We start from the raw sequence: 23,286 nt of genomic DNA, 5'->3' as shown, positions 1-23,286 counted from the left end.
TGAGAGCGCCACTGACAGTAGAAAACTTTTTTCTACTTTCAAATCTCTTCTCAATCCTCCACCACCACCATCAACTACTTCACTGTCAGCAGATGACTTTGCAACATTTTTCACTGAAAAAGTTGCTAAAATAAGTGCTCAGTTTGATGCACCTATAAGGAGGGCTTTGCCTTGTGTTAGTATGACAGCATCATTGTACTCATCATTTCTCTCCTCTTGATGAGGAAGCAGTCTCTCAATCAGTGCCCATCAGTCACACATGTATTTAATGCTTCACTCAGTTCTGGAATAGTTCCTTATTCTTTTAAACAGGCTAGGGTTACACCTCTGTTAAAGAAAAGTACACTTAATCCAACTGAGGTGAAGAACTACAGACCTGTCTCCCTTCTTCCTTTCTTATCAAAGGTTTTGGAGAAAGTGGTCTTCAAGCAAGTTTGTGACTTTCTTCATCAATAATCTACTAGACCCTATGCAGTCTGGTTTCAAGAGTGGTCTACTGAAACTGCTCTTCTGTCTGTGACTGAAGCATTGAGAGTAGCTAAGTCCTCTGCTCAGTCATCAGTATTAATTCTCAAAAACAGAGTTTTTGGTGTTTCCAGCTAAAACAGCTATTCCCCAACAGATTAACATCCAGCTTGACTCAACTTCATTGACCCCAACAAGATCGGCACGTAACTTGGGCGTTGTAATTGATGACCGACTTAACTTCTCTGAGCATGTAGCTTCTATTGCAAAATCATGTCGGTTTATGCTTTACAACATTAGGAAGATCAGACCTTATCTGACACAAGATTCCACACAACTTCTTGTTCAGACCATGGTCATCTCTAAGCTGGACTATTGTAATTCACTATTAGCTGGCTTACCCGCTTGTGTAATAAGATCATTACAGCTTATTCAGAATGCTGGAGCATGCCTGGTCTTAAATCAGCCAAAGAGGACACATGTAACTCCTCTAGTTACTCTCCATTGGCTCCCTATAGTAGCCAGAATTAAATTTAAATCTCTCACTTTGGATACTGACTGGATCTGCTCCTAGTTATTTTAATTCAATAATCAAGCCTTACATCCCCAACCACCCACTGCAGTCTTCTGATGAGCGTCTGTTATGTTGACCAGTCATAAAAAGTAGGTCTAATTCAAGACTCTATTCCTCAGTGGTTCCATGTTGGTGGAATGAGTTGCCCAGTGCTCTCCGTTCCTGTGGTAGTTTTGGGTCGTTTAAGAGGGGTCTACAGACATTCCTATTCAACATGTACTTAGTTGTTTAAGCGCTTATGTGTTATGGTTTGTATAATATTGTTTTATTTTCATTAGGCTGTTAATTAATTTGACATTATTGTTTATTATTGATATTCTCCTTAATGTAGTCTTAGCATGTCATTGTTTTTATATTATTGATTGAATGGACATTATTGTTTTATTATTGCCTTTTCCCTCATTTTCATTGCTTATTTTTATTAGGCTATTGATTAAATTGATATTATTGTTTATTATAACTATTCTCCTTATTATATTTGACCAACATTCTATTCTGTTCCCTGTTCAATTTTAAATATTATTATGTATTTATGTGTCGCTTTGGACAAAGGCGTCTGCTAAATCCATAACCATAACCATAACCATAACCATAAGTGTAAATTGTGTCATTAATACTAATCAGTTGTGTGATCAGTGATGCAAATTGCTTGAATTAAATATTTCGTTCCATGGCTCAAACTTGTGTGGTGTCCAGGAAGAGCAAGAGACTGTGCACCGCCATGTTAGGCAGAACTCTGTGGAAAGCATCTCTAATAGTCATAAGGTTTGCATTTTTGGTAACTTCTTCATAACAAACTGAAATAAATGGGAAAATAATTTTTGGTGCTGAAATGTATTCTTTCAACATTTGATGGATTTCTCAGAGGATGTGATTCTAGTTAGTATCTTTTCATAGTCTCCTAGTGAGCTTGGGAGTGTTGTCTCATTTCTTCACTTCACTGATGTTTTTATACAGCTGCAGAGACCAAGCGGTAATATGTGTGATGCCGTTTTAGTTTTTATCACTATGGGCCTGTTCCACACAATGATTTACTTCTTTGGTAAGTCTGGATATTTGATGTTGTTACTTGAAAACTATAATAACTTTGTGGAGCAGGTCCAGACTGAGCTCTAATGCGGGTGTATTCTTCTCATTTACAAGGCGGGGCGTGCATCAGTTACCTGAGTGAAGACATCATACATTATATGTTGCCGCCAGCGCTGGGTAAGGTCATGGGACAGTCAAAGTTACGTAAAAAAATTTGGAAATCTGTCAACAAAATGTTTGAGCTAATTACTGGAAAATATTTGATGTCATGCCTAAGACAATTGTTACATTATGGTTGGCAAGGTCACATTTGACTCTGGCCGATGAACATGCAAAAAAAATGGTTGTCATAATGGTTTTTCTTCATTTTATTTATGATTTGTATTCATGAAGTAACAATGTGAGTCTCACCTTTACATTTGCTGGTTAATTTCATGAAGCATCATTTGGTCTGTAAACCAAAAAGAGAAGAAAAAAATATATGAATAGTCTAGCATACTTTACATGGTAATTTGTCTATTTTTAATATACAAAAGAGCTTATTTCCTAAAATAGACCATCTAATCTCTCAAGCTGTCTTTGTTCTTTGTGTTTGTGGATTATCACTTCTTCATCGTATATCATCCATTTAGAAGCAATAATAATGCAAAAATTCTGCAGCTACTGAATGTACTCTAAATATGCACACGGTAAACCCTCTCCTGAAAGTGACCAGCGACCACACCTTTGCTGTCCGGGTGTCATCAAATCAGTGCTATCACTCCCACCCCTCACGCTTCGATGACATCTCCAGGGGCGATTCTAGACCTACAGCTTTGCTGGGGCACAGGCCCCCAACTCCCAATACATTAAAAAATAATAATAATTAACTGTGCGCGCAATATAAAATAAATCGCTAGCCTGATTTGGACCATCACATATCTCCCCTAGGTCACAGACGTCCTCCTCCATACTCTGAATCGTTTTACGTCTAGCCCCCATCATGTCCTCATCCGTTTCTTGCCTGTCTCTCTCCTCCTCCTCCCCCTGCCTGGTACTGACTGCCCAGCCTGTGCTCTTTCTCCCCTCTTTTCGACCTTCTCCTCCTCCTCCTCCTCCTCCAGCACTCTCTCCCTCAATTGTTGTAGCAGCCACTATCCAGCAACATCCAAACACATAGGCATAAGTAGGCCTATACTCACTGCATGAATTTAATAGGCTTTCCTACTAACACAAGGAAAGCTTATTTTTAGTCAAAATTGAGACTTCCCTCCAGGCAAGGGTCCTATAGACCAGGGGTCCCCAACCTTTTATGTACCATGGACCGGTTTGATTCCTTTTTTTTTTTTCACGGACCGGCGGGGGGTCGGGGCTTCCATGTTCCATATGTGTTGTGCATGCATTACTTGAAAAGAACTAGCTCCAGTTATGTATGAACAGTGAAGGTAACGATCTCTTGTGAAAAACGTGAACTTGAAGAAGTAAAAATTGAACAATATGAACTATGAATATTGAACAACTTGAAGCTAAAGTGTGAACATGCTTAACAAAATATGGGAACAAAACATGGGAACTAAACGTGCATTACGAATATAATCAGTGTGAGCCCTGCTTGTTTCCCTGCAACAAGAAGCTTCCATCTGGGGGTGATGGAAGACAGTGACACCCTCAGTGTGTTTGAAATGTCCAGTCGATTGCGCAATTTGGTCTTAGTTGCAGTCATTGCCGAAAACCCGGCCTCGCATAGATACGTGGTGGGAAACGTTTTCAGCGCTTTTACGGCTATCTCGGGATATTCTGCTTTGGTTTTGATCAAAAAACCCGCCAGAGAGGTTTCCTTATACACACTCTTAAGATCAACTGCTCTTCCTCCTGCGCTGACAAGTTAGGACTATTCGGGATATTGACAAATGGGTTGCGGACCCACTCATTGGTTTGCCGTGGATCTTTGGAGGATGGGAAGTAACGCTCAAACTCATTTGAAAGCGCAACAAGGTGATCGCGCACCAGCTGCGAGAGAGGGCCCTGCCTCAGTCTCTCCCAAAACCCCCACTACTGTTTGGAACATATCAAATACACCCCGGTCCACTCGTCGTCCCCACAAATCAAGCTTGCTTTAAATGCAGCGACTTTATCTGCCAGTTTAACCCTTTGCAGACGGCCCATTCTAATTTCGGTACCCCAGTACCGATGACGTTCAGTCTAATAACTCCGCCATACCCCAACCAATTTTATCACTGAAAACTTCCTCAAAAACGTCACATCATAGGCTTTCTGGCGATATGATTGGTTAAGGGATTTGTGGCGCGAATTTATTTTACTACGTGAAGGAAAAATCAAGAGTTGACGTCTCCCTCCACTAGAGGAAAAACAGCAGGAAGCACTATGCATCGTTGATCTTGACGTCGTCTAAAGGAGAAACTACTGGATCATCTGAGGTAAAACAAGTCTTTTATGTTATTATTACTTGTTATCCATGTTATTACTTCAAAATCGTTTTTAAAAGTTATTTTTGCTGGTAATTACACCTTGTATGCATGGCCGTAACATAATGCGTGTGTGTGTGTTCACTTCAGCTGATGACAGCTGGTATTTTAGCACACCGTAATCTTTAGTAAACTCATCATTTTCAGTCATTTTTGGGGGGCTACTATATGTCAACCAAGATTACAGACCTACTAAGACTGAAACTTTAACGATTTGTTATATTTTGAACGATGTTGCTTGCTTGTCATCTGATAGAAAACTAGCTAAGTTAGGTAACGTTAGCATCAGGAGAGGCTGCAACATGTCCTTGACGCGTAGTCGCGATAAAGTTCACTCCCATGCTTCATGACTACCAACTTTATGTCAAGTAGACCTAATTGGTATTTTATTGTCAAATAAACCTTTCATTCCTTCGTAATATGTATAGCACAATTTACAGTTGTTTGTAGCCAAGTTGCTTAGCTTACTTAGATAGAAACATCTGACATGAATGACAACGTTAATGTTACGTTACCGACGTGAAGACTGTGTTGATCACCGATGGTGTAACGTAAGGATTTTATTCATTGACTGCTGTTTTCATGAATACATGACTGAAGATTTGTTATAAATGTGTTTTAGTATGGTTTAGCTTTTAGGCTGTAAGGTTGGCTGCTACGATTATGAGGTTTTTGGGTGGCTAACTATGATGGGAGCTCATACACCCAAGCCTACTCGTCAACACATTATTTTCTAAGGGGGTGTTTTGTCTTTACGCAACTGCAGTAGCCTATGCACGGTGTGTACAAGGATACAAGGATACAAGGAAGTTTATTGTCACATGCATATAGTTACTGGAAGTAAGAAATGCAGTGAAATTATGTCTGATGTCAGCCTATTTGTGCATTAATGGGGGGGGGGGGTTAGTAGATTAAGTGGCAAGGGCTGCATAAAAAAGGTGGGGGAGGATTGGGATTGGGTGGGGGGCACCAACAAGGAGCACCCAAGAGCAACAGGGGCAAGGAAAAACTCCCTTACCAAGGAAGAAACCTTGGGCAGATCCACGGCTCAAGGGGCTAACCCAACTGCCAGGGGTCTTGGTGTGTATGTGTATGCATATGCTGTTTAGATGTTTTCTGTCATATCTCCTGACTCATGTTAATAAATCAATTTTTGCTTGTAAGCTGGTATGCTATGTATGGTTTAGCCAAGGCAATAACACTTACTGTAGTGAGCTCTGAGACTAATGTTACCTCTCCAAGCAATATTGGAGTCCTCCAGTGACAATAATACTTTTAGTGAAAAGAGTCATGGTTGGTGGTGATTAAGATTATGTGGAAGTAATGTAAAATAAAACTAAACAACCTATTCACTATCAGACCTGTGATTTGTTATTTTAGATGGAGGGAGAGAAGTACGTGCAACTGGGGTGAAAGCAGCCGACTGCTGATGGCAAATTTGACCCCAAGGACCACGATGGCATGGACATGGGACATGGATGGGTAGCTTCTGGATGAAGAAGAAGACAATGATGTGCTACAGGAGGAGATAATCTTCCATCATCCTCAGCTGGGTAAGCATGTTTGTGTGTGTGTGTGTGTGTGTGTGCGTCCATCTGGGCGCAAGCACATTTCTGGTTGTGATAAGAGTGTTGCTTATAACAATAATGAAAGGGATTATAGTGATAATAGTTTGGTTAGATTTGTAATTCAATTTCTATATTTCTTATCTGACAATTTCTTTATTTTGAGTTTGGTCAAAGCATACACTTTGCCTATCCTTCCAACACAGACAGAGACACCAACTCCAATAGCATTTACACCCCATCGTCTGCTAGGCTTAGATGGACACACACACGCATGCACACACACACACACACACACACAACCATGCCACAGCTGTGACAATGCACACACCACGGATCTGGTGTGAATGTGGCGTTAGTGTATCACCTTATGTGTGGGGCAAATGATATGGATAATTATATATTGTATCGAATTATATGCTGTATGGTTGTTAAATGTATTGAATTTCTTCTAACGTTTTAATTGTTTATATATATGTGTGTGAATGTTAGTATGAATTGATGTTTGCTTCATCATGTAAGATTTGTTGATCTTTGTTATACTGTTGTCTTGTCATTCTTGTAGTTCTAATAGTTACTGCATGTTTGTTAACATATGTTTGTTATTTACCTGAAGTTGTTGTTCCTGGTTATTTAATCACATTGTTCAAGACTTTTCTAAATAAAATGATTTATTTCCCCTTTCGTAAACCTGACACATGTGCCAGTGTCTCTATATTCTTGTTTTCATAGTAGAATGAAGCACACGGAGAAGCAGTTACAATCAGCTAGTCTGTCTTTCAGCCTTTATCTGTCCTCCCCACAATTGATTTAGCCTCTTCAGAGTACAGTAAGACATCCCATATTGAGCTTGTTTTGATGGTAAAACAGCTTATTTTTTTACATGACCATTATATCTGTATTTTTAGATCAGATGCCAAACCGGGAAATGAAAACATTCTACTCTTTAAAAATTCTACTTGCTACTGTTATGAGTAAATTAATCAGAACTTCTGAACCAAAGGTGATAAATTGATTCTGTTTTTTTTTCACTGAGGAGAACACAACACTGGCTATCCTTTGCACACTATATCTACAACAGACATTAGGTGAAAAGAAAGATTCATCTTGACAAATTGATATTTTCACGTTTTTTGATGTTGAATTTTGAAGGTTTTGTTTAAAAACAATGTGTGTTACCCTCAAACTTATTAACTATGATATGTACCATTTTAAAGGGCTAGTTCTCCTGATTACAATGGTGGGTATATCTTATCTCTGTCATGTAGCATGGCCACACAATAAGCCTTTTTGTCTCACAAGGGCATCAAGTATGAAAAAACGGAATGTTTAGGTGCCGTCTGCAAAGGTCTAATAAATTTATCATAACTTTTGAACAAAAGGTGACACATTGATTCTGTTTTTATCACTGAGTAGAGGACAAAATTGTGAATCTCCCATACACTCTATGTTTTTCTCTATCTACAATAGAAATTGGGAGAAAAATTAGATTAATCTTGACAAACTGATATTTTCGTGTTTTTTGGGGTTGAATTTTAAAGATATTTTTTAAAAATTATGTATGTTCTCCTCAAACTTATTAATTATATTTTATACCATTTGAAAGGGCTATTTCTCCTGATTAGAGTGGTGGGTATATTGTATCTTTGTCATGTAGCATAATCATACAATAAGCCTTTTTGTGCCATAAGGCCATCGAGTATGAAAAAATGGAATGTTCGGCACAGTCTGCAAAGGGTTAAAGACAGTCGTCATTCTCCCCTGGAGTGACAGGTTGAGGTCATTAAGCAACCCGAATATGTCACACAGGTAGGCGAGTTTTGACACCCAGTCCTCATCACTAAAATGTGCAGCTAACTGTGACTTTTTTTCTGTAAGAAATCTCTGCAGCAGCTCTCGCAACTCAAACACTCTGGCCAGTGACCTGCTAAAGATGCTTGTTTTTTTGTTGCTCATTCTAGCAGTTTAGCTAACTTCGCCAAGAACTGATCAAGTGAAGTGAGCTTACCTGAGGCTGTGCAGCGCTGAAGGCAATATGTAAAAGTGTTGAAGGCTGGACAGACAGACGTAAGAAAATAGACCTTGCAAAATGCAAACATGCGTGCAATCAAACAACTGCATATAGGCCTACATGTATGCCATGTAAAAACGTGACATTATTGCGAATTAAATTTAGTTTAGTTTGCATGCATTTTTTTTAAAACTCATGTCGTAGGCTACGGCCCGGTTAGGAATGTCCTGCGGCCTGGTACCGGGCCGCGGCCCGGTGGTTGGGGAGCGCTGCTATAGACATCCTGGCAATACTGCAGTTCTTTGTAGCTTAAATAGCCTACTAAAGCCTTCATACTGACTTTTGGTGATAATTTGCAAATGTAGCCTATAATAATCTACACAGATGGCTGCTCTGATTCTGTGTATATTATTATAGGCTACATTTGCCATTAAACCATTGATCAAATCACTGGCTATTACCAGCATAAATGTTAATGTTACCGTTAATGTGGGCAAAATTATCATACCTCCCTCATCCTCCTCACTGTTCCTCTCCCTCTGTTCGGGAAGAATTTTCTGATGTCCATCTCTGAATAGTTTATCAGAAGGATATGTTTAGTTTTACAGTAGGACAGCTTCACAAACAGTATCGGCTACTTTTACAGGACTCTCTCTACAGTATACGTGTAAATCCTTATTAATTGTCCGCATGTGTGCATGCAGCCTAGGCATGGTGTGAGTGTGTGTGTGAGTGAGAGAGCACAAGCTGGTAAACTGTTGCTAAATTTAGGATACAATAACGCTAAGCATTGAAAAACAGATGCTAGTTATGTGGGTAACACTCTCTAACAGCGATCAACTTGTCATTTTTTCTGTCAAACAAGTTGTGAATTTGTTGTAACATTAAACAGGGGACGACTTACTCTGTGCTCAAAGTGATGTAACGAGCTCCAGCGGATTCCACAGTGTGTGTGCAGTACAATGAAACACTCGGAAGAATCATGTGAACGATTTTCATTGGTTGTTGCGTTCAATCTTTTTTTCAATCTTGTTCTATTTCCTGATTGGCTATTATGGCCCCTTTCTTTATTCCTTGTTTTTTTTTATTTATTGGCTGGTAAGTGACAGGCTCGAGCCATGATTAAAGCAGGCACGGAGATGCGCTCATGCCGTTTCCAGCTAGAGCCGCGCTAGAATTGTACTGGGGCACTGGAGACTTTTACTAAGGCACGTGCCCCAGTGAATAAGGTCTAGTGACGCCCCTGGACATCCCTCAGGCCCTGACCACTGAGTGCATCTCCACTGGGAAGCACAGCTGATTAGTGGAAGCACAAGGCCACTGGGACATCGGCGTGGCCTACAAAAACATCAGCAGGAAAGGAACATATGGCGTACGACTGGGAACTAATAAAGAGTCTTGGAGCATCCGACACAATAAGATGGGCCATGTACTTGCTCTCCACAACAATAAACGTAGCAAGATCGAAACCTCTCTGGATAGCTCTATGATACAGAAAATAGCAGTCACTGTTGATTTTGAGAGGGGGGCATCAGTTTTGCTAGGAAGGGAATTAGGTTGGAGAGTCTCTATGGTTTCAAAGCCTCCTTTGATAAGACAGTTGGTTTAGCCTGTACAGTCTGAAGCCCCAAAGTACAGCCTCTGTTGTCAAAACTTACGAAAAGTAGCTGGTTGGATTTTACATTTTCATATCGACCTTATTACTGAAATGTAGCCTATATGCTAGGAATTCACACTGGTTTATGTTACAATTATTTTTTTCCTTTTATAATTCAACTTTCTGTTTCAATTATTGGTTAAGAAATTAACTAGATTTTATCCGGCTCTCACATCAAAACTTTGACTCCATTTGGATGATTTTGACGGTCATTTTGATGTTAATTAAAACAATTGATTGTACGACTATATTTTTAAATGTGAGCCTATTTGTTACTTTAATTTTTCACACTTGATCCCTCAAAAACCCTGAAAAAACCCTTAAAACCTGTTAAAAAAAATGTTTTGGTCTCTGTTGTCCTTATCAAACTAATTCAGCTTTGGTTTCTCACTGTAACATGAGCAATGTTACACTCAGCTGTAGCCTATACGTTTTGCAAAGTAGAGTTAGGATGGGTTCAAAATGGCATGGATAAAAAAATAAATGAATAAAAAACCTTTTGATTTTGTTAATGTTACGTGCATATTCATTGTGAACAATGATATACGCATTTTTAAATGAAGAAATATAAAACTATGAGGGTATTGTACCTTTCAGAATAGCTTTTCAAAGCTACACAATGGTGACCGTTGTTCCATTACAGATAATAATGATTGAATAAATCATCAAATTAATGCTATATGAACTAGATGTACCGCATAGCGGTACAAAATATGACCGCCGCTCAGTCCTGTACATCCGTTCCGCGAAAATAAAGCACACTTCAATTTGTCTCCATATTTTACTCCATCCCCCACTCTTGAAACTTTTGTGTATGCTTGTTTGGCATGCCTGAGTGTGTGTGCTGCGGCTGCACAGAAAGTAGCCTACTGGTGATGAAAAGGTGAATAGATTGTAGAATAGCCAAAGAAGATGTAGCATTGTTATAAAACCTTTAAAATCTCTAAACAATCACAAGTAGGGCAGTTCATCACAGTTCATCCATTGCAACTGGATTGATGAAAGGTCACTTACACCTGTAGGCTACATTGTATTTGGGAAAAGCAAAAGGTATCAGCATAATGTTATTTATTTATTTATTTATTTATTTATTTATTTTTTTATGTATTTTTAAACAATAGCAAATGGTCGCACTCCAAAAATCTTTTTCTTTCTTTTAATCCATTTTAGCACAGGGGTTAATTGACAAACGTTTCGGCCTGTATTGCCTTATGTATTTTTAAACAAAAACATCTGTCAGTTCCATGCCGTTTTCAACAGCTATCAAAAACAAAGGTCATTTTTGGATGGATGGATTTTTTGTGAATGTTTCTTCTTCTACATAAGATTTTAGTCATCTTTAGTTCATGTAATACTTTATTGTCAATGCACAAATTAAGTAACAGTAGTCTGAAACGTTATTGTTAATGCACAAATTAAGTAACAGTAGCCTAGTCTGAAACGAAATGCTGTTTTACATCTAACCAGTGGTGCAAATAACTGACATGTCCAAATGGGCCTTGATGAAATGCGTCGCTAGACTGTTCATACACATTTTAACGGGCCAAAGTTGAAGAGCTTTTGTCCGTTATTGTTCGTGCAAATATAGGCTGATTCATGTTCCCTTGCATTGTGTAACTGAGGTCCATGGCTAGTCTGGCTTTCATCAGACCAAGCTCAATCTTTTAAGAAATCAAAAAATAAATAGCGGGCAGATCAGGCTGGGTTCACCCAGCCTAGTCCATAGGCACCCGATATTGTTTAATTTTCAGATTGAGATATACACGCTCTGGCTATTCTAAATGCAAAAATGCATCAGGGAGTTATGACAAAACGGTAACTAACAAACTAGATCCTAATAGAAAGCTGTTAGCTTCCCTAAACTACAGGTAGGATTATAAGGTAGGCCTATTTACAACATAAATTGTCAATAGGCTATGCTGGCGACACAAATAAAATCTCCAATGGTTTACGCCTTACAGTATCAAGCGGACTTAAACTGTCATGTCGTGGCGAAAAGTTGTAATAACATTCACGCAGCTCCATGAGTCAAGGAAAGCGCGAATGAAGTAGCCACTTCTAAATGGGACCCACTACACAGTAGCTTAAGGTGTTTTGCTAAAGCAGCCGTAATGAAATGAAGGTGTCATTGTTTGGATACTTCACACACACGTGCTTTTTAATTTCACAGACTACAACTACCAAGCTGTAATCAAAGCACATCGATTCCCCTCTCACACCCTGCACACACTTAAAACAAAATAAACAGGCGTCTCAGTCTCACGCATGTATAGGCAAAACTGTATCAGACCGGTGTAACGTTGGTAAATCTTCCATTGCACAGAATGATTTTTGTAGCACGTGCAATAAATGACAGTCGAAAGATACAAACAGTGCTGCTATACATTTGCTTGGTATAACCGCATTTATAGTTTTCTACAAATGCAATAAATCAAATGCCTCCATCACTCAACCAACGCTAACGGTAACATTACCTAGGTCCTTATTGATATTACAAGATTAACGCATCCTGCAGTAAAACCAAGCATGTCCGATAAACATCCTCAGATTTATTTCGGCTTCAAGAAGAAATGGGAATTACACTTCATGTGAACATCGTCCTATCCTTATTAGATGTTTGCTGCGGTAAATTACAGTCCTTGTATGAAGCGTCCCATTGTTTTTTCCAACCCACTTTTAACTTTCAACAAAATTACGCCTCACTGCAACGATCGCCATCTAGTGGACAAACGACTACTTCTCGCCAATACTGAAAATGCAGCCATGATGATGATGATGAATATTTATTTTGGCTTTCTTTTAATCCTACTGATTTTCATTTTTTTTTTACCGGGGCAAATCACAAATGAGTGATTATGAGCCAGGTTGATGTGGGCCCTTGAGACCAACATACCATAAAAGATTCACAGAGAACTGTGTCTGCCCTACCCTCCTTTCGGGGGTCCAGTCCAGCGGGGGGGGGCTACAGATCAAAACGAAGAATGACGGTTCCATGCTATCCATGTGGGGGTACATGCCCACCAAGTTTTGTGTACCCCGGTCTTTCAGTGTCCCGGGAATCCTTGTTGGTGTACGTCACTAAATGTACACATCAATTATTTTATTGTAAGGCCCCCCATGAACGAAAGTACACAAAACTTTGCATGCATTCGGAGGGTGTCATAATGATCCTACACTTTTAATTTCGTGCAGTTTTGACCTTGTCAGCCAGAGATATTGTGATGAAAACACCTAATTTTTTGCTTTTTAATTTTTTAACTAGGTGGCTATACATGAAATAAGTGGTAATGGGATGGGTTGACATGCCCCCTTAAGACCAACATACATAAAAAGGTGGACCTCCTAGGCCCCTACGGTTCTCGAGATATTCACAGAAAACTGTCTCCGGCCACCTACAGGCCAGTTGGTGTATAGTAACATAAATTAATTTATTGTGTGGCCCCCCATGAACGGAATTCCACAAAACTTGGCGTGCATACAGAGGGTGTCATAATGATCCTACACTTCCAATTTCGTGCAGTTTTGACTATGTTAGGTCACAGATACCTTCAATTACAACACCTCATTTTTACTTTTTTGTGTTTAACTAGGTGGCGCTATACATGAAATGAGTGGTTATGGAATAGGTTGACATGGCCCCTTGAGATCAACATACAAAAAAATGGTCCTCCTAAACCCTACGGTTTTCGAGATATTCACAGAAAACTGTGTCTGCCCTACCCTCCTTTCGGGGGTCCAGTCCAGCGGGGGGGGGCTACAGATCAAAACGAAAAACGATGGTTCCATGCTATCCATGTGGGGTTACATGCCCACCAAGTTTAATATTACCCCGGTCTTTCAGTGTCCTGGGAATCATTGACGGAAATTTGGGCATGCGAAAAAGAAAGAAAAAAAAAAAAATCTGACTAAACCTATATGACCGCCGCTTCGCTGCGCGGCGGTCATAATTACTGAAGAGGAGAGAGAGAGAGAGAGTGTGTGTGTGTGTGAGAGAGAGTGTGTGTGTGTGTGAGAAAGAGAGAGAGATAGTGACACAGTTGTTAGATAGTATTTATTTTATTACCTCATAGCACTGTAGCTACCTGGCTGCTCTAACTGTTAGCTGCAGCAACTCAAGCTAGGAAGCATCGATCTTTTTTTTCGTACCGAGATCTATGTGAAAAACTGCTGGAATTTTCCTTTAAGGGGGTGACATGGCACTGTGTCTGCGTCATCTCCTTGACTACATGGGGATAGAGAGGTAGTTTGCTAGAGATAACTGATTTTTGACAACAATGTATTCATGCACAACCTTGGCATGCACAACCTTGGCATGCATATATCTGGACAAGATACACTGCAGCAGCAGAAATCTTACAAGAATATCTGGTTTGATCTGCTAACAGACAATAGACTTCAGTTCGAAACTGGATTAAGATTATGACAAACAACACAATCTGAAATTTGTATAACTAGAATTGTACGTTGATTTCTTGTTTATTCAAATGACTGTTGTGGAAAGTAGAAATCTTCCCTTTAAAAACAAAAAAAGACAAATGCAATGTCCAGAATCTTTTTTTAAATTACCTCATACGGAAAAACCTCAAAGAGTGTATGGGTTAGCTAAAGTCAGGAAAACACTGACTGACAATTTACAGGAATAATGAAAATAACCTGCATGCCTTGTTGTTGTATAACCAGTTTTCCTCAAATCGTTACTAGACGTCACTGCCCATATTGCCCGTAAGCTGTATGTCGGTTAGCAACCAGGGTAAAAGGACATCAGTCCTAATTGTTATGGCCAGCCTGTTCCCAGACCACAACATAAAGAGGGACACACACAACAAGGTTCAAGTTTTGAAAAGACACACACACGCACACGCACATTCATAAACTGCAAACACGCACAGAATAACACATTCACACCATAGCACGCACACACGCACACACACACACACACACACAGGTAACCCCACTCCCCAAAACACCCTCCACACACAAACACAGGTACACTCCTCCCCCACACACCCCATTACACCCACACACACACACACACATAAGTAATATACCTTTTTAATGTATTATTAATGGCAAGGCAAGGCAACTTTATTTATATTGTGCATTTCTTACCAAGTCAGTTCAAGGTACTTTACATCATGTTATGACCCTGTGCCCTTTCAGGCCTTCTCCTGTCAGTGCACGGGCAGGGCTGGGCCTGGTTGGGCTAATGCCATCATTGATTACACCTATGGTTAGGGTGGGGCTATATAATGGGTTTCCTATCTCTCTCATGAGGCACTTTTCTTCCTTCTTGCAGGCACTCACTTTGATTCTCTCACACTTGCACTTTGCTCTCTCCCCTCATTTCTAACTCTACCTCTCTTTCTCTTTCTTTGTCTTTAGGCCTACTTCACTAACTTCTCACATACTGACTCTTTGCATCCATACATTCATACACGCATACACGCATGCCACCACTCCCATTCATTTCCCCCTAGACATTTTTGCTATTGGTAACCTTGTGCTTTACTTTAATAAATTAATATATTTGGCTTGAACCTTGTTGTCCGTGTCCCTCTTTATGTTTCGGTCTGGGAACGAGCTGGCCGTAACAATCATCAGTAGAAAACAGCAAGATATTTAAATTCAAAAGTAACATTTCTAATTTTGTAAAAGTAGTTAAATGACATGTTCTTCATCTGACCTACAGGACTAGCCTCTTTTCTCAATTTCAGGGGTCAACAGATTTCTGTAACACGCACCAAATCTAAATCTGGGAGATATCCTGCCTTACTGCAAACTGGTGCCTTTGTCAAGTGCTTTCCTGCCTTTCTCCAGTGATACCTCAGGCAGGGATGGCAAATTTACAGTTCTGATAGAGCCCTGTAAGAATTCAACAAAGGTGTATAAATGTGTATATAATTATGCATTTTCTATGTGATATTGGAGAAGGTTTTCATCCTGCCTCAGTGTGGAATAATACAAACACACAAACACTTCATAAATATAAAAGTCCAGTCTTGGAACACTACACGATGTCAGCACCCCCTTGTATGCTTAAAAAAGTCTGCCATGGAAAATTTCACACAATCTCCAGGGCAGGGTTGAGTAGGCATTTACGGAAGCAATAAAAAGTACCTGTCTGCATGCCATTGTATAACCAATTGTTATCAAAAAATTGAACTTGATATGAACTTGAATGTGAATGATTCATTTCCATAATTTCCAAATTCCATAACCATAACCGCTTATTTTGGATCCCATCCACACCTTCTTTTGAAGGCCACACCTCCGAAATCACTGTCAAAACTGTTTTGAACTTCGGCTGTGTGTAGCCTATAAAAGACAAATACATTAACACCCTGTTTCTGTATCAAATTCACAACGTTATTTTTCCCTTTTCTGCCAAAAGGATTAAAATCAAAATGTCAAAGAAGCATCTGTTTAAGGAGCAGATGCGGGAACTTCTGACTTGTTCACTCTGTCAGGATGTCTTTGATGATCCCCGTCAGCTTTTGTGTGGACATTCCTTCTGCTTAGGATGTATTAGAAACCTTGCCATATCAATGCAATTTGATCCATTTTTCAAGTGTCCAATCTGCAGGTTTTGTTTCGGGCCAGTAATGCACAGTTTCAACACCCTGGCACTGAGTGGCACTGCGGACTACTACTACTACAAGAATGCCTCAGAGGTATAAGACTATGGCTTTTTAACTTGTCTTGACTTGTCTAATCCTGCTTGTCATGTATCATCATGTCCTGGCTTGTGTTATTATCTGGACCAGGAATATTTGACACAACAAATGTGGTCAGGGTAGACATGAGCTTTAATTTTCAAACCTTCACAGCTGGTAACCCTAGTGGGCTTTACATATGTATAGCCTACTATTGCATGGTTCTCAAGCTTGTAGACAGTGTCTATCAAGCCTGTTCAGAATTATTTCTTTGCTTTACCTTGACTTAGGCTTGCTGAGGTGATTTAGGCTACATATTAAGCATGTAAGTTATACAGCTTACAGTGTGGAAGATTTTGTGCTAGCTAGCTGAATGCACATGTGTATGCATCATTCATGACCATGTTTGCATATGTTAGAGACCAGTAACATATAGTCCTACACAGATGACAGGTTGATATATATACAGATGTATAGTCACCACATATCAAGAAGAATAACTAGTTGCATAGCAAGCTGTAACGTACATTATGTTCTGCACAGGAAAACAATTGGTTGAGCAACCAAATGAGAGAGCTGCTAACCTGCTCAGTGTGTCAGGACATCTTTGATGACCCACGCCAGCTTCGTTGTGGTCACAGTTTCTGCAAGAGCTGTTTGAAATACCAGTCAGAATTGCAACGTGGGAATCAGGTTTTCAGCTGCCCTGATTGCAGGACTATCTTTCCAAGAGTTAATTTATTTAAAACCTTCTCAGTGAACAGCATTGTGGACAGCTTCAGATGTGCCCTTGAGGTGTGTATTGCAGATTATATTAGGCTAAATGTGCCCATAGGTGTGTGCTATTAGATAATAGGCTAGGCTATGCAAACTGCCATGTCACATATATACACTGTCAAAATGTTATCAAAGTTTTATTAGGGCAATCAGTTCAACAATGAATAGACTTTAACAGACACTGCTTTTTTCTATGATACAAATTTGTCTGCTATTGTAGGAGGAGCCAACGGCTGCTCGCCCCACTGAACGTCCCCCTGTAGACAACTTGAGGAACATGCATGAGGTTTGCCTTTTTGTGCTGACACCTGTAGCTGGACTAGCAGACCACCTGCTCTAATATCAGCATTGGCACTTTAACGCAAAATAATTCACATTTTTGTTCAATCATCTTTGTTTTGAAAATGTATAATTTAGCCAACATTATGATAATAATCATATAAAATGCGGACAATAAACATGGTCATCTAATTAAATTGATTTGCATATACTTTTATTTCTTTTTTCATTTGATGTTATAATCATTATAATCACGTTTAATTGCTTGTTTGTGTTGGTCTTTGAGAAAAGGTCCAGGTCTGACAGAAAAAGGTCTGACAGAAGTCTATATTATATATACATATATTTCGATCATACAATCATATCTTTTATATTTAGACTCATGCCGAATCACTCAGTCACCATGTAAACCAAGGCGGGACCATCCACAGGGTTTGTGTTCATGTAATCATATTTCAGTCACATAATTCAGTCATGTATTTCTGTCCCAAATATGTCTTAGTTATACCAAAATAACATAATTTGTTGTATCCTAGGTTGAGCCAGAATCACTCAGCCATGTAAACCAACTCAGGACTTTACAAATGGTTTGTGTTCACGTATGTAATCATACATTTTGTAACCATACATGTTCTAGTCAGAGAAGTACTCATTAATACATATATCTTATTATAGTTGCTACACAAAAATAACAAAAACATTTGTGTTCATTTTGGGAGATTACTTTGTACAAAATGTTGCAGATCTGCTTTTCTGTATGTCAGAATCCTCTGGTGCATTTAAATAGCAGTATTTGCAGATACTGTTTATATACATATGCTCAATGTGCAACATAGTCATTGCTGACTAAATTGAAAGATCCATGTGTACATAAGTCATTGTTGAATTGCAGTGTAGAACTTTCAACAACTAAATAACCCATAAATAACCCTGCTGACTATACATTTGATTTTTGTTGGTTACATATATATATCGCTTTTCTTGACACTCAAAGCACTTACAGCAACGTTGTAACGACCTCTGAACTCATTTATGTGGTTCTAGAGAGCTGCAGTTCTACGTCTCTTGATCATACAAAGGGAACTTCTGAGGGTTTGTCTTACTTTCTTTTTTTGGAAATATTTTTGCAACATATCTTAAAACTAAAATTCAACTTCAATGCTGTTTTACTAAATTTTTTTATAAAATGGTAATTGAATTATAAAAATACTTCTTTGCATTTCAGCAAAGAGAGACTGTGCGCCTTCCAACGAGAAACATCACAGCCAATGTAAGGGTTTTCCTTTTTTGTTAATTTCATTGATATTTCATGATGTGATGCATGGCAGAAAAACATTATAATTTCACACTGCAACGAAAATGTGTACTCAAGGCATTGATCTTGTTCTTGAAATTGCGATTTGAACAAACTGCTTTTGCATTCCAGGTGCCTGTGTTTTACTAAATTTCTTCATACAATTTTAATTGAATTATAAAAATACTTCTTTGCATTTCAGCAAAGAGAGAGACTGTGCGCCTTCCAACGACAAACATCACAGCCAATGTAAGGGTTTTCCTTTTTTGTTGATTTCATTGATATTTCATGATGTGATGCGTGCAGAAAACATTATAATTTCAGACTGCAATGAAAATGTGCACTCAAGGCATTGATCTTGTTCTTGAAATTGCGATTTGAACAAACTGCTTTTGCATTCCAGGTGCCTGTGGCTACAAACATCAGAACCTGTCATGAGGTTTGTCTGGTTATTTGTATTTTACACACAAGTATGGAAATTCCTAAATTTCATCAAGATGTACACAGATCCATATATTGTTTCTATTGTAATTTATATTCATCATTATTCAATATTAATTTGTAACTGCTTTAATTAATATTGTTAAATATGTTATGTCCTTGTGCTTGGTACACTGAACAAACCCACTTATATCTAAGTGCATGCATGAAGACCAATCACAACCAATCCATCCATTTTATGCATGAGAGTTCATATCCACTAGATTAAACGAAGATATAACTGCAATGTCTGTCATTCAGGGAGCAATTCAGTGTTTTGTGATATGGGCTATAGCACAAACACAAGTGCTGTTGTATTTTGTGATATGGGCTATAACACAAACACAAGTGCTGTTGTATTTTGTGATATCTAAGGTTGTGGATGGCTTTACAGTATTTTGAAGGAAGTTACTTTCTTATCTTATTTAGACACGCCAAAAGAACGAGAGTTATTCAACTTTATTTTGGGCGACATCACTAATCATACTGATTGTCGCAATTTACTTCAGTTTTGGTGAGTCCATTCAGACATTTGTTTGTCTAGGTGAGTGTTTGTGTGTATGTTTGTGTGTTTAATTAAGATGTCAGTAACTGAAGAAACTTGGCCAATAGACTCCTGTTAATGAAGTTCTGTAAACTGTTGAGCAAGACTTTTAAAACTAATAACATTTCATCAAACAAATGTCAATTGAACAAAAAACATTTTAGAGGCTTTAGTTCTCAAGATACAAATATTACATACATATACACATCTGAGATGGTGCTGCAGTCATTTTCCTTTTTTTCAACATGTAACACTTCATTTTTCAACATGTAACACCAAAGGCCAGAAGCTTATGCAAAAGCTCTACTCCTTTTTACATGACACATCTAACTAACAGGCCAAGCATCTGATGTTAAAACAGAACCTGAGCCATTCCAAGATCTTAACCAGAACAATCCCCATAAACAGGATCTGTTTAGAACAGATTTTTAAGAAATTGTGTTCACATTTAACAAGCAGGTGTTCTGAACAATGATCAGAATAAATCACTATAGTTTGCTAGATCTTATTCTGCACTATGCATTATGTACATTATTTAGCTGTTCTTAGTTTAGATGTATTTTATACCTGGTACTTATTTCCTGATGAAAAATTAAATGAAAATCAGTTTTATCCTCCCTTTGACATTTTACAAGGTCATGAGAAAACAACTAAATCCATCCAAGCTCGGGACGCAAAATTTCCTCGAACAAAGGTTCAGTTCAGACAGTACAGGTTTAGAACAGGTAAGTTGGTGATACTGTATTTGCATTCTGTGTCCTCTGTGTTCTAGCTGATAGAAGCAGAGTTTGTTTTCAGTGTGTAAATAAAGTAGTCTTACTAGCCACCTACATTTTTATGTATAGGACTTGCTTGACACCCTTTTTCCTTTTAAGCATAGAGTAACCTTATAGAGATGCTGGTGAATCTTCATGTGAAAACTTTTATTTTTCTTCCTTGATGCACATCATTGTAAATAGAATTCTGTCAATTACCCACAACAAAATTAAACTTTCTTCCAGAGACTGCATATTTGTGCTCCTCTGTGATACATGGCAGGGTGTATCTGGACTTGGGACTCTGCGAGTCCTTTTCTGATGGTGACTGAGGACCGCCAATCTGCCATCCATCTCTCCAGCAGACTTCCCTACTCTTCACACCCCTCCCGCTTCTATAGCCCACCCCCAGGTCCTCACCACCAACTGTGCACACTTTGGGTCTAACTACTGGCTGGTGGTGCAGGGCTACTGGGACGTCGGCGTGGCCTACCCGAGCATCGGCAGAAACGGGAAAGGCACTAGCCTGGGAACAAATGATGACTCCTGGAGCCTCAGCCACAAGATGGGCAATCTCACCGCTTACCACAACAAGAAGAAGACAAAGATCCAAAGGCTGCTTGAAAACCCAGACATTCAGAGAATTGCTGTGTTTGTGGATTTTGATATGAGGGCCATACACTTTGCTGAAGTAGGACACAAACTCAGCCATCTATACACCTTTGAGGCTCATCTAACCCAGTCTGTTTGCCTGGCCGTTGGTCTATACAGTGTTGATCCCCCGAGTTCAATGTCTATAGTCAGGAGTGTTTCAGACAGTGGAATTTGAGACTTCATCTGATGACGGCACATTGGTGTAAATCGGATTACTGTAAAGACTAATGAATGAGACGTGGCTGCATACACAGCTGGATATGTGCGGTTTGTCAGCAATTATCAAGTGAGCTTTGACTTTCTTCTTGTTTGAATCAATCACTGAAGTTTCATCATTGATGACAAACATTACTTAACAGAAACAATAAATACAAACTCCACCCTCGCTTATACGTTTACATGTCTGTCTATTTATTCATTGTGGACAGTGATCTACAAGTTTCAAAATAAAACAGAAATGCAAAGAAATCACTGTGGACCACCTGAGACAACAAAAAACAGAAAAGCCAAAACCCCATTAGCCATTTGATGAAATAATAATAATAATAATAATAAAAAAAAACTTCTCTGAAGGAATCTTTGAGAAGAGATACTAGGCTATTTAAACATGTAGAATGCCAGAAAAAACAATGTACACATGCCTCACGTTGAAACCATCTGGACAAACTAAGGGGCAGCTTTGTGATGCTGGTGGTTGGGATCAAATGGACAGAGTGAATTGAAGGCAATAGGCTAACTACACCAGCGCATGCCAAACTCATTTGAACCACCATTCCATTCTGATGCCATTTCAGTGCCTGTACAGTTGGAGAAAGATAATAAAATAAAGTACAAAAGTAACCACTGCCCTTGAGTTCCATTTGCCCTTATTCATGATTTACATTTTTCTTAATTATGGCACTGAGTGTCATGGCACAGGCAGAGTGTGTGTGTGTGTGTGTGTGTGTGTGTTGACTGTTCTGGGGGACTGTAAATGCAGTGGAATGTAGCATTCAGGAAACAAAGGACCGAGAGACACAGGTCATGAGCAATCATTTAGAGTTGAAAAGTCCAATCCAGTTGGTCAGAGGAACTTTTGTGTTTCCACATCCTCAAAGAGCTGAAAGGCACCTGAATAACTACACATTTTACGGTCCTTGCATTCTGGTGTTGATTTGTGTACCTGTGCTCCTTCCTATTACTATTTACAAATACGTACAGATCCTCATTTTAGAGGTAAACATTAAAAAGAAAAAAAAAGTTTTTTCAACTAAGCCTCTCTTCTACATAATCTTTTGTTCATCACTTCTTCTTAGCCTCCAAGATGTTCCATCATGTTTGTTCGTTCCCGTCTCGCCCACTTCCAGGACTTCTTTCTTCACTTGACCGTTGTCGAGTTCTGGCTTCTGATGGAGCACCAAGCCATAAAGATGTCCCTGTGGAAATGAAAACGAAACAATAAATAAATAAAAACATTTTCAATCAGTCACAGTTAACATCCAGGTTCCACTATGTTCTCTCTAGACCTGTTGGATTATATTAGACAGTTAGAGGCCCCACTTGGAGTCTATGATTTACATGTACAACTTAATTACATGATGATTTAAAGCAGCTATGTGCAATTCAACTCTGTACGTTTCAAGCTGTCTAAATGCAGCCACACAGGACTCTTCCACTGACTCTTCCAACAGTTAGTCCTAAACTCTGGGTGTAGCACTGTAGCTGCCTGGCAGCGCTAGCTGTTCACTGCAGCAACTTAAGCTAGGTAGAACCGATTGTTTTTGTTTTATTTTGTACAGATAGTACTCGATGACCTCGAGAAACAGAGATCTATGTGAAAAATCACCGGAATTCTCCTTTAGACAACATAAAACCTTTCTTTAAACCTTTCACATGTAAGATCTAACAGGTTCGACAACCATGCAGCTGAAACACTGGCTTTCATCCAAGGCCACAGTCAGAATACGGCATAATGATTGTCTACACTTGTGCTGGTCATATAATTAGAATATCATGAAAAAGTTGATTTATTTCAGTAATTCAATTCAAAAAGTGAAACTTGTATAATGTATACATTCATTCCACACAGACTGATATATTTCAAG

General features: G+C 39.0%; 1 pseudogene; it reads left to right on the top strand.

Moving 5' to 3' along the window:
- The first annotated feature begins 580 nt into the window (after positions 1 to 580).
- LOC125302349 lies at positions 581 to 22,629 on the top strand (annotated as a pseudogene).
- The last annotated feature ends 657 nt before the right edge of the window (positions 22,630 to 23,286 follow it).

Source organism: Alosa alosa, chromosome 1, assembly GCF_017589495.1.
Source record: "Alosa alosa isolate M-15738 ecotype Scorff River chromosome 1, AALO_Geno_1.1, whole genome shotgun sequence".
In the NCBI taxonomy this organism is placed as follows: domain Eukaryota; kingdom Metazoa; phylum Chordata; class Actinopteri; order Clupeiformes; family Clupeidae; genus Alosa; species Alosa alosa.
Note: the sequence above shows the minus strand (reverse complement) of the source record. Positions and strands in the feature narration are given on the sequence as shown.